This window comes from Echinops telfairi, unplaced genomic scaffold (genome assembly GCF_000313985.2).
Source record: "Echinops telfairi isolate 266 unplaced genomic scaffold, ASM31398v2 ScPeMD7_7469;HRSCAF=8507_0, whole genome shotgun sequence".
Lineage (NCBI taxonomy): Eukaryota > Metazoa > Chordata > Mammalia > Afrosoricida > Tenrecidae > Echinops > Echinops telfairi.
The window spans coordinates 85,997,830-86,014,257 of NW_022111372.1; positions in this window are offsets into that span (position 1 = coordinate 85,997,830).

Sequence of the window (16,428 nt, forward strand, 5' to 3'; positions counted from 1 at the left end):
AGTTCATTCCAACCAAAGCAGTCCTATAGGTCAGGGTCAAACTGCCCTTGCGAGTTTCTGAGACGAAATCTTTATGGAAGGAGACCGCCTATTCTTTCTCCCTTGGAGCAACGGTGGGTTCAAACCACTGGCCTTGTGGTTAGCAGTTCAGTGTGTAGCTCACAATGTCACGGGAGCAACGTTTGTCTTCTACAAATAGTAAGTCCGGTCTCAACCCCATTACAAACAATTAACACTATGTATTTTTATCAACTTCCATTTATATATATAGATTTACATTTATTTATTTATTTATATTTTTACATGAACTTTCGTTCCGTTCTGAGATGTTCCTTTCATTGACCAAACCAGAGCCTCCTCCGTTCCCTTATCTATGAATTGAGTAGAGTAGGAGTATCTACTGTTATGAAGGTCAAATGACCTTGTTCATGTAAAAACCACAGCACAAGATCAGCCACGAGGTCAGCATTCAGTCAGCGGTAGCCCTATCACACTATTTGCATTATTATTAATTGTCATTTTGATTGCTCTAGCTTCATTTGCCAATGCCCTTCAAACTATCATATCCAAAAAATATCACATTAGTAGTTTGGTGTGCTTCTGTGACACCGGGCACCATGGAGTTGGTAGATCATCCCCCTTTACAAATGAGGAAGCAAGGACAGAGTTAGGGTAAGTAGCTTGTTCAAGGTCACCTAACTAGTACGTGGCAGAGTGAGGGCTTTAACCCAAGAATTCTGTCCCAAACATTGTTCCAACATCCAAATGACCTTGCAGTAGCCCATTGTTTATCCACAAGGGGGTGCTGAGCCATCGGGAATGGCTTCTCTCTCAAACAACATTCCCTATTTTTTCATTTAGATTCTAATATTCGTTGCAATGGCCAGGATAGTGGCTCATGTCTTGTGGGTGCTGCTAAGTCCCGAATCAAAGCCAGACATCTGTAGGAAGCTCCTGCTGGTACCTACGGCTGTGGAAGCTCCTGAAATCAGGTCCAAGGACCGGATGCAGGATCCAAAGGATGCGCTCCTTCCTTCTGGGCTCTCGTCGCTGGTAGTGAGATCTCCTCTCCCGCTCCTCGGGGGCTCATTTTGTGTGCCGCAGGACGGCGATCACTGTATGCTGTTGGCAATCACTCATAGGTGAATCCCATCAGGGTCTTCCCCCACCTGTTTGTCTAGTCGCATGCAGGAAAAGGCCACGTGCTGGGACTTGGAGAAGCCTTAGCGACAAGGGACACACTCAATAATTCGCTGGCCCAACACTTGTTTTTCTCTCATGCCAAAGAATAAGCAACTTAAAAATGCTGTCCACGATGAGGAATCGGTTCTATTATTTTTATTAACAAATGGCTTTTTCTCTGGGAACAAGACTTGTAAGGCAGGATTTAAAGCGAGTAGACAAGGGTGCACACCAGACTGTGTACTAGCCAGCTATCTTTAACTGTTCATCTCAGAAGGGAACTCCTCTGAGCTTTTCTTGCCTCAATGAATCCGATGGCAAAAGAAAGCCCCCTGTTTACAGTTGCCATGAGAAATGGTATTCGTTCACGTGGCTCTAGCCTTATGAAAGCATCTGACATTGTAAGGGGAAGAAGGAAGGGGGAGGGGAGTGAACATTTTAGGGTTTAGGTAGTTATTTTGGGTGCCATTGCCTGTTGTGTAAAAAATGCCAGGTTTCTGCAGAAAGGAGAAAAGCTGTGGCCTGGGGCAAAAGCCAGGCTGGTTAAAATGAACAGCTGGTGGGGTCCAGGACCTAATGGATTCACCCTTCTAGAGGCTCATGGATAAATGCATGGAATGCAATAGTCTAGAAGTAAGAAGATTCCATTTGAGCATTCGAAAAAGGAGTTGTGTATTCAAGTTATGGGTTTATCTGAATGTTGTATGGCTATTGAGTGGTTAGCCTTCCCAATGTGAAAGAGACCTAAATGGATGAGGGAAATGAATACTGGTATCATGAGTACAGTGCGCTTGTGAGTCTATGGTTAAGACTACGTTTGATTGAATACACTAAAAGGGGAGTTATAATTTGCTCAGAAGGAAGTGGAGCCTTTGTTTAGTTCTAAGCTATGTAGAGTCTAAGACTTTGGTGGAAGCCTAACTCACACGCAGAACTTTCAGGATCTATATGTTTGCATTTGAAAAGATGTACAGACCCAATCACAACTTTTAAGAGCATAATATATTTAATGTTGGCGGGGCGATGGGGCGGGGAGGGGGGGCGGGCTGTAGAAAAGAAAGAAAAGCAAATTTGCGGGTTTTATTGACTTATTTTTAAGGAAGTGGTTTGCCATTGGATGCATTGAAACAAGTAAAGTTCCTGGGAATTTCCAACTCAGACTGAATGCTAAAGGGATCTGGCTTGTAGGGAGCCTGATGTGTACACTTGTGACCGCCTGGGGCCACTTGTTGAGTAAAAGTGGGGTAGGTGCCACAATGAAGAGATGGGCTGAGTGTGTACATGTTCATTGACATTCTGTGGTCCAGAGTCTAGAGATGAGAGAGACAAGGAAGGGCTGGCAGGTGTGAAGTTCAGGGTGTTGTGTAGACCTCTGAACCTAGCCCATGTGTGTAGGAATGAGAGAGAAAGAGAAGGGCATGGGGGTGTGTGTATGCGTCCACATTGACACCTGGCAGCCCTCTGACCTGGTATAGATGGCTGGGGCGGGGTCCATCAAAACCTGACAAGATGAGATGTCTGACAATATCTTGTGTTGTCAGGCACTGCTAAGTCAGTTGCAAACCATACCTACAGTATCATACAACAGAATAGAACATTGCCCAGCCCTGCATCATCTTCCCAGTTGTTATGTTTGAGCCGATTGTTAAGTCCTTGTGTTATCTCTTTGAAGATCTTCCTCTTTTTCACTGACCAGACCTTTTCCATGTACTTGCTTATCAACCCATAAAAGAGATATTTGACAGATTTGCTCCTTTGGTTTCTTGACTGGTGCTCTAATTAGCACTGACTGTGGACCTAGATGAAATTAAACCCCTCACAACTTCAACCTTTTCTCTTCTTGTCCTGATGTTGTCTATTAGTCCAGTTGCGGTGACTTTTGTTTTATTACATTAAGCTACAATCCCTACTGAAAGCTGTGGTAATTGAGCTTCATCAGCAAGTGTTTTAAGCTCTACTCACTTTCAGCAAGCGAGCTTATGTCATCTGCATATAGCACCTTGTCAATAATTTTTCCTCTGGTCTTGAGGGTGCATGCTTCGACATATAGCCAAGCTTGTATTTGCACAACTTACAAATTGAAAAAATATGGTGAAAAGACACAGTCCTCACACACATCTTTATTTTAAACCACACAACATTTCTTTGTTCCATTCAAATGACTGCCTCTTGTTCCAAGTAGAAGTTTCTCACGAGTGGAATGAAGTGTTCTGGATTTAAAATTCTTCTCAAAGAAATCCCTACATTCCATAGTCTTTGCATGGTCAACAAAACACAAGCAACTCTCTAGTATTCTCTGCTTTGAACCAAGATACATCTGTGTACGCCGTGATATCCTCATGCCAACTTTTTTCTGAATCCAGGTTGAATTTCTGAGAGCTCTTGGTCAATGCACTGCTCTCAGCATTGTTGCATGATTTTCAACAAAATTTTACTTGTATGTGATATTAATGTTATTGTTTAATCATTTCTTCACTCTCTTCTGTCTGCCTTTGTTGGAATGGGCAAATATAGATCTCTTCCAGTCAGTTTGGCCAGGTTCCTGTCTTCTTAATTTCTTGCCATAGACAAAAGAGTGCTTCCATGACTTCATCTTGTTAAAATATTTTAATCGCATAAGGTCCTGGAACCTTGCTTTCTCACTAACGCCTTCAGTGCAGTTTAAACATCGTCCTGGTCTTGAATCATCCACCAGGTCTTGATTCTATGCCACTTCTTTAAATGATTGCAAATCAATCAATATTTTTGGAATAATAACTTTGTATTCCTTCCATCTTATTTTGATGTTTCCTGCATCATTCAATATTTTCCCCATGGGATCCTTCAATATGGCAACAGGAGGCTTTCATTTTTCAGCTCAATTCCCCTGGCTTGTGATGTGCTGTGCTTCTTCTTCCTTCGGGCCTTTCCAGCCCCAGGTTTTCCCACATTTCATTATTACACTAGGCTTCAACTCCTTGAGCTATTCTTTGAATTTTCCTTTCCAGCTTTTTACTTCATCACTTCTCCCATTTTCTTTAGCTACTCTACATTCAGCATCTCTTTTCCCTCCACTTAGTTATTTCTTTCCTGTCCTTATGTTTTCTCTATGTATGATGTGCTTTATGTGTTCCCACAGTTTGTCAGGTCTTCAGTCCTTCATGTTCAATGTGTCAGATCTGTTCTTGAGAAATTCTCTAATTTAGGAAAAATGTACTCAAGGTTGTGTTTTGGCTCTTGTGGACTTATTTTCATGTGTCTTCCTCTTTCATCTGAGCTTGCAAAGGAGCAACTGATGATCTGTTCCACAGTTAGGCCCTGGCCTGATTTTGACTGTTGGTATTGAGGGTCTCCGTTCCGTCTTCCCACCGGATGTAGTCTGTGAATTCCATCTGGCTCTCCACTTGTACAGTCATCATTTGTGTTGTCGAAAGAAGGTACCTGCAATGAGAAATTAATTGGTGTAGCAAAAGTCTATCCTGTGCTCTTCAACTTCATTTCTATCACCAACGCCATGTTTTCCAACTACTGTTTCTTGTTCTTTGTTTCCAACTTTTATATTCCAATGAGCAGTAGTTATCAATGGCTCTTGATCACATATTTGATTAATTTATGACTGAAGAAGTTAGTATAATTCTTCAATTTGACACTGCAATCTTATGTAAATTGCTGCAATCTGATTGCTTGCTATGTATTGAAATTTGTTTGTGGATGCAAATGCCAACGTTCCAAACAGAATAGAAGATTTTTCTCATCAGAGAAAATGTTTCTCTCTTCAAAGTTGATAGAGATGGGAAATTTAGAATGTGGATATCTAAACTGGAGACAATAAAGGAATGAAGTGACAAAAGAGTATGCCATGCCTAATCTAAGAATGAGAGAAACCAGGAGAAACCCCCAGTGAATAGTTTCTTCTTGTGTTGATGCATATGCGGAAGAGGACACGGAGAAGATGTTGATAAGATTATGATTCGTTTGTGAGGTACAGACAGTACAGGGTTAATTGTGATTGTAAACACTGTAACTGTGGAAGATGTAAATAGAAGCGATGGGAAGTTAACATTCATGTATGAAAGGGACCATGACAAGAAGAGCCAATGGGTGGCCTGAGGCATAGGGATTGTTTGAGATCATTTTTCTAGTCATCACTTTGGTAACTCACCAAGTGACTGAGCAGGGATACCCAAGTAGGGTGTATGGGACTCCAACCTGCGGCTTGGTAGCTTTTGCCGGGTTGCTGGGTTTTAAATGAGCCATCTGAGAAGCAGGAACAGGGCCTCCCTCTACCAACAAGAAGAACCAGGAGTGGAACACATCCTTCAGAGCCTGAGATTCCTGCACTCTGAATCACCTCTACCCAGGACACAGAGGGCTACGGACCGGAGAGGAAGCAGAGAAGTGGGGACAGCAGAGGCCGAAGCAACGCAAGCCTGAAAGAGTGTTGAGCTTCCTGGCCTACAGAAGGACGAAAGCTCAGAACAAACACTTGTCAAGCGGGATGCTTCCAAGCACCTCATTGAGAAAGCTAGATTGGCTGCTACATAGAACTAATGCGGAGTCCTTTGGACGGAGCTCATGGTGGAGTAATGTATCCTTTTGACATTTATTGAATCCAAAAGATGTTTGTAATATTTGGCTGAGTAGGGAAGAGGCCAAGGGGTCACATGGCTGAGAAGCCAAAGGTCTGGCTGTAAGCATGGCATAGAGGAGGCACTTCTGGCCCCGGGAAAACTGTATCCTGACCCTCTCTGATTCTGAATTGCAACCTGTTAAGTTCTCTAATAAAATCCTGAACTGTGCATATTGTCTGCGAGTTCTTTGTGACCAGTGCAGTGCGTTTCACACCCAGCAGGGAAGCAGAGAGAGCTGTGGGAGGGGCGGTTGGTTTCAGAATTGGTGAAGAAAGCTGGAGGGTGGAGGCATGTCTGACCTCTGCTTTATAGGAACTGGCCTTAGGCCTACTGGAGTTTGAGTCACCTTCCCCCTTGTGGAGTCAAAGCAGGAGAGACACTGCCCCCACACCCTCTTCACTCAGTGGTTACCCTTTTCTTCACGCCTACACACTCTCCTCTGTTGGATCCTGTCTCACTTGTGGTTGACCCATCGCAATTTACTCCCTTTGCACTTAATTAAACCAGGGCACACCTGCTTGTACAGTTCTTAAGTCATGGTATAGTAGAAAATAGACTTCAGGGAGTTAAACTTGCTAAGAAAGATTTCTTCTTTTTATTCTAATGGCTTTATTGTAAGGGAAGAGACAACTTCAAAACTCCTGTAGAGACAAGCATCAAGCTTTGTTCTGGATTGTGTCCATCCGTCTAAAACACATACTCTAAGCAAGTGGTACAGGTTTGGGCACATAATCTAAGTCAGGAGGCCCTTGTCAAGTCAAATGAAGGACACCCCAATCCTTGCACTGGGAAAAGACGCCTATCTTTCACTGAGGGAAACACTATTTCCAACTTAAACAACTTATACTTCTGCATTCCTTGAGCCAGTCTTTTGCCTTTCCTTTACGTACCGACATTCCCAACATGAGATTCCTACACAGCTCACACACAGCCTCGGCACCCTGGGCCAGACCAGGCCACCACGCTGATCCTCAGAGCTCTTACAGACTGAAACAGACACCCTAACTTGTCCTAGGTTGGATGACACTTAGAGTCTGTGTTCCTAAGCTTCTGCCTTTCGTTAACTTCTGGCAACAATTTTTGGGGAATCTAGAAACCTCCAGCAGTGATATTGACTAGCAACTATGGAATAGTGTCCTTTGACAAAATCCTCCCTCTCTTCTGACATCCTGGCTTCTTGACTTTTAGATAATAGGTCCACAGATTATAATATCCATAAGTAGCCTTAGAATAAAACATGCTTCCAAATGCCCTACATAGAAAGAAAGAAACAGAGAATACAAGGAGAAAAAAATAATAGAAGGAAAAAGGAAGAAAGGAAGAGAAAGCAGGATTCTAAACATTTATAGAGAAAATAGGTTTTTTAATTGCTGAATCAAAGCATGCTTACAGAGTTTGATTTTTAAAAATGGTAATGAACACCAACTCTGAAGAGAACTAGGACAAGAACAGAAATATAGATGAGGAAGAAAACGTGTAAGAGAGAGCTGGCTCACCAGAGAACATGAGGGAGAGAAGAACGAAGGCAAAGATAAACCAAATTCAGAATTGGGAAAGGAGATATGTTTCACCTATTCAAAGAAAGAAGAGCTTCAGGGTGGCGACTCTGATGGAATGTTGGGAGACAATACAGGACGGGGCAACGTGTCCTCCTGGTGCGCTTGGGGACCGCACGACTTGACACTATCCATCAAAACATCGTGGCGGAAAGCATAACTAGCCATCACAGCACTTAATTGGATAATTTGTAATTAGACTGACCTAAAGTTAAGATTCATTTTTAAATGAATGACCTTTTAAAACAGAAATATATTTGAGGAAAATATAATAACTATCCGTTCCATGTGTGTTTCCTTGTATGAGAGCTAAATAAAATTTTGGTGACTACACAAGTATATCTGCCTTTCTTTTTCTTTTTTTAATGAGATGCTCAATGTTCAATTTTTATTCTTAACCTTTGTTGCATAAATCTATGGTCTGTTTTCTTAACGTTTGTAATTTTTATTAAAGTTACTTTTAGCAAATGAAGTAGTCCTTACACACTAGAAACCTTTTAAATTATAGGGAATGGATTTTTTTTGTTTGTATGTTTTATGCTTTTGTTTGTTTATGGCTCAAATGATAGATTATTAGGACTTTTAAGAAACTATAGATTATTTGTATTGAAACTAAAAAAGTTACATGATGTTATAAAAATTGGGGTATATGAAATATTTAGTAGAGGATTAAAATCTCCAAAAGACTAAACTTTTACTACTGCAATCATGAACATTCCTATTTCAGTGACTGAACATTTATATTCTAGATTAATAATATATTTTTCCAATTAAACTTGCATACTTATTTTGCAATATTATTGTGTGTTCAAAAATGAAGTTTCTGCTGTTTAAAATTCTTAAGATCCTTTGATAATTTTTTTAACTTACTTAACTTGGTGGGTGGGATTTTGTGCTATATGAAAAGATACATCTTATTTTTTATTCTTTTTTGGGTCCAATTTTAATATTTTTTGGAAGTATGCATATTATGTATTGAGCTTCTCAAAACTCTCCTTTTTAAATTTTTCTTTTATTATTACTATTTTATTTTGAAAACATCATTTTATTGGGGGCTCTTACAACACTTTTTATTAAATCATTTTATTGGGGGCTCATACAACTTTTAACACAATCCATACAAAACTCTGATTTTTAAAACTTTGAATTACCATAATTACTTTGTAACCATGTTCCAAAGTCATAATAGTGTTTTATTTTACTGTATCTGTTTGTTCCCATCTGGTCTGTATTATAATATAGCTTTTAAACTTAATTGATTTAAATAAAGCACTTATGTGTTATTTAAAATCATGTCAGAGTTTCACACTTTAAACTGAAGGGGGTGTCCTTTGGCAGTCACATTCCACACTGCCCCAGCTGGGTGGCAGACAGGTGGTGGGTGGGTAAGATGACCCCACCCTGAGCTACAATAGTGGCCTTGAGACTAAGCCTGGCTGCATTATTCATGCCACATTGGTCAATCAGCACATGACATGCCCTTGGCCATGGGAAGATAGTATAGCAGTGGGAGCGACCACAAGATGCCCAGGGAAGAGTTGGTATTCTCTTTTCTATGTTCAGTGTCAATCTGTGTCTTTGAGGGTCTTCCTCGTTTTTACTGTCGCTCACTTTACCAAGCATGATGTCTTTCTCCAGGGACTGGTCTCTCCTGAGAACATGTCCAAAGTACGTGAGATGAAGTCTTCACTGGAGCAGAAAACCTCATCTTGGAAAGAATCTTGTTACAGCAAAGGACATTTCCATTAAGATAGAGTTGCCCTGTTCAATATGGCAGCTCTCAACTCCATATGCCCATTCTAGTTCTAATTTAAATTAATTAAATTCAATAAAAACTGCTTTTGTTTGGATCAGATGATGGTTTGGAACTGCTAACCTTTAGGTTAGCAGCCCAATGTGTAATCTAGGACTCATTAAGTCAAACAGAGTGTTGTGCATTGGTCACTATGGGTCAAAACCAACTTGATGGTACCTAATGACCACAGCATCGTGCAGACGTACAGCCTCAGAAACCTACAGGAGCAGCCATAAGTCAACTCAATGACAGTGAGTTTGATTTTGGCTTTGTCTGAATAGTTAACATAGATCTCATAGATGAATTGTCCCATCTTTTGCTTTTGTGGTATACCTGTAATCAACAAGGGTGTGCCTATATCTGATGCTTTATTCATGACTTATTTGGTGTAAAACCCAAGTATAGAGATTACTGGGTCTTAAAGTATTTGTAAGCACACTTTTTAAAGGGATGAACCATAGTGTTTTCCTTAGCAGCTGTACAATCTGCAGTCCCACTGTCAGTGTATCACATCCTCTCTAGCATTAGTTATTGTCTGGATTTTTGTTTGTTTTATTTTTATTGTTATCAGTCCCAGAGTGATGTAGTATTTCGTCGTTGTGTTAATTTATATTCCTTTTCTACCTAATGATCATAAGCATTTATAACATCATTGTTGGCTATTTGCATGCCATCTTTGGTGAATTGTCTACTCACCTTTAACCCATTTTTCAATTGGATAATTTGTGTTTTTTAATTGAGATGTTGCACTTTCTTTAGATTTTCAAGATTAGCTCTTTATCAGATATATTATTGCCAAAAAGAGTCCCAAGTTTTGGCTTCTCTTTTTCATTCTATTGATTAAAATTTTTTGATGTACATAAATAAAGTATTCTCAGGAGGTCCCATTCCTTTATTTTACTTCTGTGGCATGGGCATTTGTCATGATGTTGATACTGTGTTTATGCTTTGTATTTGGACCCTTAAGTTGGCCCTATTTTTTCACTGATGATTTATAAAGTTCTAAGATTTATGTTTAAGATTTTAATCTATCTTGGGTTCACTTTTGTATATGGCATGAGGTACGGGTCTTGTTTCCTTCTTTTGCAGAGATCTAATTTTTTCAGACATGTTAGTTTAAATGACTATAACTTCCTGAATTAATCTATTCCAGTCTTTTATCAGGAGGAGCTCTGTTGGCACAGTGGTTATGCACTGGGCTGTGATCCATATGGTCAGCAGTTCAAAGACACCAGCAACTTTGAGAGAGAAAAACTGAACATTCTATTCCTATAAACAGTTACAGTCTCTGAAACCCATGGGGGTCACTATGAGTCAGCATTGACTTGATGACAGTGAATTTGGTCTTCAGAGCCTTTTATCAAAAGTTAGGTGTCTATAGGTGCTTTTGTTTTTTCCCCTGGGGCCTCAGTTTTGATCCATTAGTCCATATATTTATTGCTGTGCCAATATCAAGATGTCTTGGTTACCATATCTATGCAATATGTTTTGAAATCAGGCAGTAAAAGGCCTCACCCTGAATTTTTTTTTCCAGTCTTTTTCTTATTCTGGGTTTCTTTCTTTTCCATGTAAAGTTAGTGATTACTTCCATGGCTTGGAAGAATTGTGCTGGGATTTGGATCAGAAGTGCATTGTACGTATAAGTTGCTTTCAGTCATGTTAACATTTTCTCTATATGAAGTCTTCCTTTCTGTGAGCATAGGACATTCTCCTACTTATGTCTCTTGTTTCTTCTATTTATATATCTCTTTTGGTTGCTTGTACTAATGTTTTGTAGTTTTCTTTATATGTCTTTGATTTCTCTAGTTAAGTTTATTCCTAAGTATTTCCTCTGGGTAGTCATTGTTATTGGTATTCTTGAATATTTCCTTTTCAGAGCTATCTTCCTTAATATACGAGAATCATTAATTTCTATATGTTAATCTTATAGCCTGCCACATTGCCCAATTTTCCAATTAGTTGCAGAATTATTTTTATCAAATATTTGGGGGTTTTCTATGTGCAAAATCATATTATCTGAACTCAGATAATTTTCCTTCTTATTTACCAGTTTGGATGCCTTTGATTTCTTTTTTGATAGCTAATAGCTCTGGCTAGGAATTCCAGATGAAATTAGAGTGCTGGTAAAGGGAAAGCCTGTCTGATTCCTGTTCAGAGGGGGCAATGATTTCTGTTTCCATTGAGTGAAATGTTGGCCAACATTTTTACACAAAAGGACTTCATTATGTTGAAGAATTTTGCATGTATTCATATTTTATAAAAAATGGATGTGGATTTTATTGAATGACTTTTCTGCATCAATTGGTGAAATAATATGAATTCTTTTCTTTTGTTTAATATATATGGTGTACTATATTGATTTTTTTAATATTGAACTATCCATGAATATCTGCTATAAATAGTACTTGATTGTTATGTCCTAATTTTTGAATATTTTGTTGAATTTTATTAGCTTAAGATTATTGAATATTTATGCATTTATATTCAGAGGGATATTGGTTTATAATATTCTATCATGGTGATGTTTTTGTTTGGTTTTGGTATGAAGGTTATATATTCTTTGTAAAATTAATTTGGTATCATGTTATTCTTTTTGGTATTATTTAATAGTTTGTGTAGAAGGTTAACTCCTATTCAAATGATCAATAGAATTCCCCAGTTAAACCTGGTTGTGAGTTTTTTTATTGTTGGGAGTTTTTAAATTACCTGGTCTATTATTTCTTCTTCTGTTATAGATCTGTTAATTTTCTCTATTTCATTTCTTTTTTCTTTCTTTCTTTCACTATTTATTTTATTAGGGGCTCTTACAGCTCTTATCACAATCCATACATACATACATTCATTGTGTCAAGCACATTTGTGCATATGTTTCCATCACTATTTCAAAACAAGGTTTTCCTATTTCAAATTGTGTTAATTTACGCTGGTAGGACAGTGGATTGTATGCTTAGCTGATAACCTCAAGGTCAGCAATACAAAACTACCATTCACTCCGCAGGAGAAGCATGAAGCTTTCTACTCCAGCAAAGATTACAGTCTCAGAAACCTACAGGGGTAACTCACAATCTTATAGAGTCACTGTGAGTCGGAATTGACTCGATGGCAGAGAGTTTCAGTGATTTCTAGAAATCTGTCCATTTCTCTAAGTTTTCAAAATATTTAACAGTCCTTCACCATATTGTGTAATTATCTCTTTTATTTTGCTTAGTTCTGTTGTGATTTAGCCTACTTTATTTAGTAGTGATATTTATTTATTTTCCTTTATCAAGTTTGCAAGTGGTTTATCAATTTTACTAATCCTTTCAAGGAACCAACTTTTTGTCTTGATTATTTTTTCTCCAATTTTTATGTTTTCTGATTCATTGACTTCTGATCTAGTCTTTATTACATTTTTTTCTCCTGGTGGCTAAAGGCTTATATTGCTACATTCTAGTTGTAGATGTTGGGTTAAGCTGTTGATTTGGATTCTTTGGGGGTGGGATGTATGCACTTATTGCAATAAATTGCTCTCTGAGAACTTCTCCTGCTCTATCCCTAAGATTTTGGTACCGTATTTGTATTTTCATCCTCAAGGATCCCTGGTGACAAGGTGATTACACTTTGGGCTGGTATCTGCAAGGTCGGCAGTTCCACCCCTGCTCCTCTGGAGAAAGATAGGGCTTTCTCCTCCCAAAGAGTGACAGTCTGGGAAACTAACAGGGGCAAGTCTACCCTGTCCTAGAGGGTCCCTCTGAGTTGGCATTGACTCAATGGCAATGAGTGAGTGACTGTCATTCTCACTTGTTTCAAGGAATTTAAAAATTTTACTCTTTATTTATTCAGTTACCCAGTAGTTTCTAAGTAAAATGTTATTTAATTTGCATTTAATTGGTATTTTTGCTTGATCTTCCTATTATTAATTTGTAATTTTATATTATAATCTGAAATGATGGTTTGTAGTATTTTTTTTTAATTTTTAACTTATTTTATAGGGGGCTTGTACAAATCTTATCACAACCCATACATCAATTGAATCAGGCACATCTGTACATATGTTGCCTTCATTCTTCTCTAGACATTTGCCTTCTATTGAGCCCTTGGTATCAGCTCTTTTTTTTCTTCCCTTTCCCCCCACCACCCTTATAATCCCCCAATAGATTGTGCATTGTTACTTTCATCTCTCACACCAACCGCTGTCTCCCTTCTCCCATGTTTCTGTTGTTCTTGCCCCTATAGAGGGGTGTATGGTTGGTTATGTGTTGATCATTTGCAATTGGTTCCCCCTTTCTCCCTTCCTCTCTCCCTCTTCCCCCCATTTGTAGTATCTTGATGTTTTAAAATTTATTAATGCTTGTTTTGTGGCCTAACATATGGTCCATTCTGGAATGTTTTTCCAGTGCACTTGAGAAGAATTCAGTTGTTGGGTAAAGTGTTCTGTATTGATCTAAGTGATCAAGTTGATAGTGTTGTTTAGTTCTTCTGTATCTTCATTGATGTTCTCTCAAGCTGATAGGTCTTTCTGGGGAGTGTTGTATTGAAGTGTCTTAATGTTATTGCAGTAAGGTCTATTTGTCTTGTCACCTCTGTAAGTTTGTATTTTGATGGCTTGTCATTGGATGCATAGATGTTATGTCTTCTGCTTTTATCCCAGCTTCAATTTTATATAATTGCCTTCTTTTTTCTTTTACAATGACTTTGATGTCTGTTTCATCAGAGATTAGCGTTGCTACTCCTGCTTTCTTTGTCATAAAACCACAGATAGTGGGATATATTTTCTCCATTCTTTGATTATTTCCATCTGTTGATCATCCTTTGATGATTTGTTTTTGCCTTCAGATCTAAAGTAGTGGTGGTATTAAAATCATTTAACAAATAGTTCACTGCCCTAATGGCTATTTTAATATTTAAAAAACCAACATATCAAGAGGTAGTTTATTATTTAACCATGGTATCAGAACACTGTTGTTGAGCAGATGAATGTTAAAAAAGTAAGGAATGTTAATTTGTGATTTCCGTATTGTCTGGCTGCCCAGCCACCCACCTTAGAGAGAACATTGATTACTAGTGCCATTTTGACAACAGGTTTCCCAAACTCAACCAAAAATTAAGTATCAGTTCTGCGGAAACAGTGCAAACCGGCTGGTCTAAGGTGTGTTTCTGTAAGCAACATATCGATGAGTCATGTTTTCTTATCCATTCTGCTACTCAGTCTCTGTCTCTTAGCTGGTGAGTTTAAAGCACTTACACTCAATGTTGCTATTGATGGGTATGGTTGTACTGCTGTCATTTGCTGTATGTTTTTTTATGGTGGTATTGGTTCCTGTATTCATCAGTTTTCTGTCCTGATTTCATTGTTTGTGAGTTTTCTTGTTACTCTTCCTTTGCTTATTTTTCGTATTCATCTAAATGGTTATTAGGTTTTTATGGTTTTAATCTTTTATTTTGTTGATATTTTATTATTTTCTTTGAGGTTAATTTATTTTTTATTATTTTACTTCCAAGTTTAAGGCAGCTTTTTCTCTTTTGTGAATACTTGATTTCTTCTCCATTCAACTTTTAATATCTGCTCAGTTCCTTCTATTACTTTGTCTTCTCTCATATTGAATGTTTGTCACCATCTTTATAAATTTTATTAAAAATTTATTATAGCCAGATTGGACATTGAAATTTCTTTAAAAGACCTTTTAAAATATTAAAAATCTATACCACCACTTTACAGAGGTTATTTTCTTTCACCACATACATGCATGAAAGTTGGACAGTGAATAAGGAAGACTAAATAATAAATGAAGCATTTGAATTATGATGTTGCTGAAGAATATTGAATGCTGGCATACGAATTAACAAATGCGTTTTGGAAGAAGTACAGACAGAATGCTCTTTGGATGTGAGGATGGCAAGACTGTCTCATAAACTTTGGACATGTTATCCGGAGAAACCAGCCTCCAGAGAAGGACATCTTGCTTAGGGTCAACAACAACGACAACCACAAGGAAGACCTTCAATGAGATAGATTGACATGGTGGCTTAGGGATATCAATGACTGTGAGAATGCTATGAGACCAGGCAGTGTTTTGCTCTGTTGGACAAGGAGTCACTGTGAGTCAGAACTGACTCAACAGCACCCAACAACACACACGACGATGCGTGCTATAGACACACAATGCATCACAACTGGTTATGCTGTAGTCAATTATCTTTTCAAGTCATTAAAAATAAGGAAGAGGTTTATCTTCTATTTACTGCCATTTATTCCAAGCTTTATTGACCTTCACACTGTTCACACTTTGTTGTTGGTCTTCCTTTGTTGCAACCATTTGTCTTGTGCATAGTAGGGCATTTAGCTGCATCCTTGGTCTCTCCCAATTATGTACCAGTAGCACCCCCAAGTTGTGACAACCAACATGTCTGTAGACATTACTAAATTTCTACTGGGGGATGATAGCTGCAATTACTGATTTATGACATTTCCATCACTCTCCATTTCCTTGTCTAAATATGAACTTCTCTCTGAGATCACACTATGCCTGAATAACTTATTTAACATTTCATTTAATACAGAGCCTTCATTTATAGTCATAAATAAAGGCATTTATGCTTACTGTGGAATTATTGTTGACAGTTCTCTTCCATCCTTCAAGGGAGGTACCTGTCTTTAATTGATTTTGTGTTAATTATTTGACCCAAGACATCAGCTCTGATGGATTCTAGAAGTTTGTATTTTAGTAGATTATCCAAGTTGTTGCTTTTGTAAAGTTGGACGTGATACTCTTTCTAGCTTTGTGCATTATAAACAGAAACTGGACGGTTTAATGATATTCTTATGTCAAACAAATGGTAATGTGACCTTTCTTTCAACACTTCATGCTCTATATCCTGTGTTTCTCTTAGATTGTCCAGCACAGTCAGTTCTTATTTCACCTTTACTTTCACTGTCCTCTTCTTTGCCACTGCCATTTTCCCTCTTGCATGAACACCCTAATCTGCTCACAGATTGTCTTTATTATCAGGTTTGTTTATTTTTTAATGACAGGTAGTAGTCCTTAATTTGCCACAGATCTGGTGTTGCTTTACATCTTTTTACTTCTCCAAGCTTTAAGCAGGAGTAATAGACAGTTAGATAATAAATTCTGTGAATTCTTTCCACTGCTGACATTATGATTCTTATACTCAGCCAAAGAATATCACCCAGAAAGCAATTGTCAGTGCCTTGTAATAACACCTCAAGTTTGAGTGACATTTTCATATAGTTTTCAATTCAATTTTATTTTCAAATCCTTTGTCCTCGTTTGGGTCCATAGAAGCT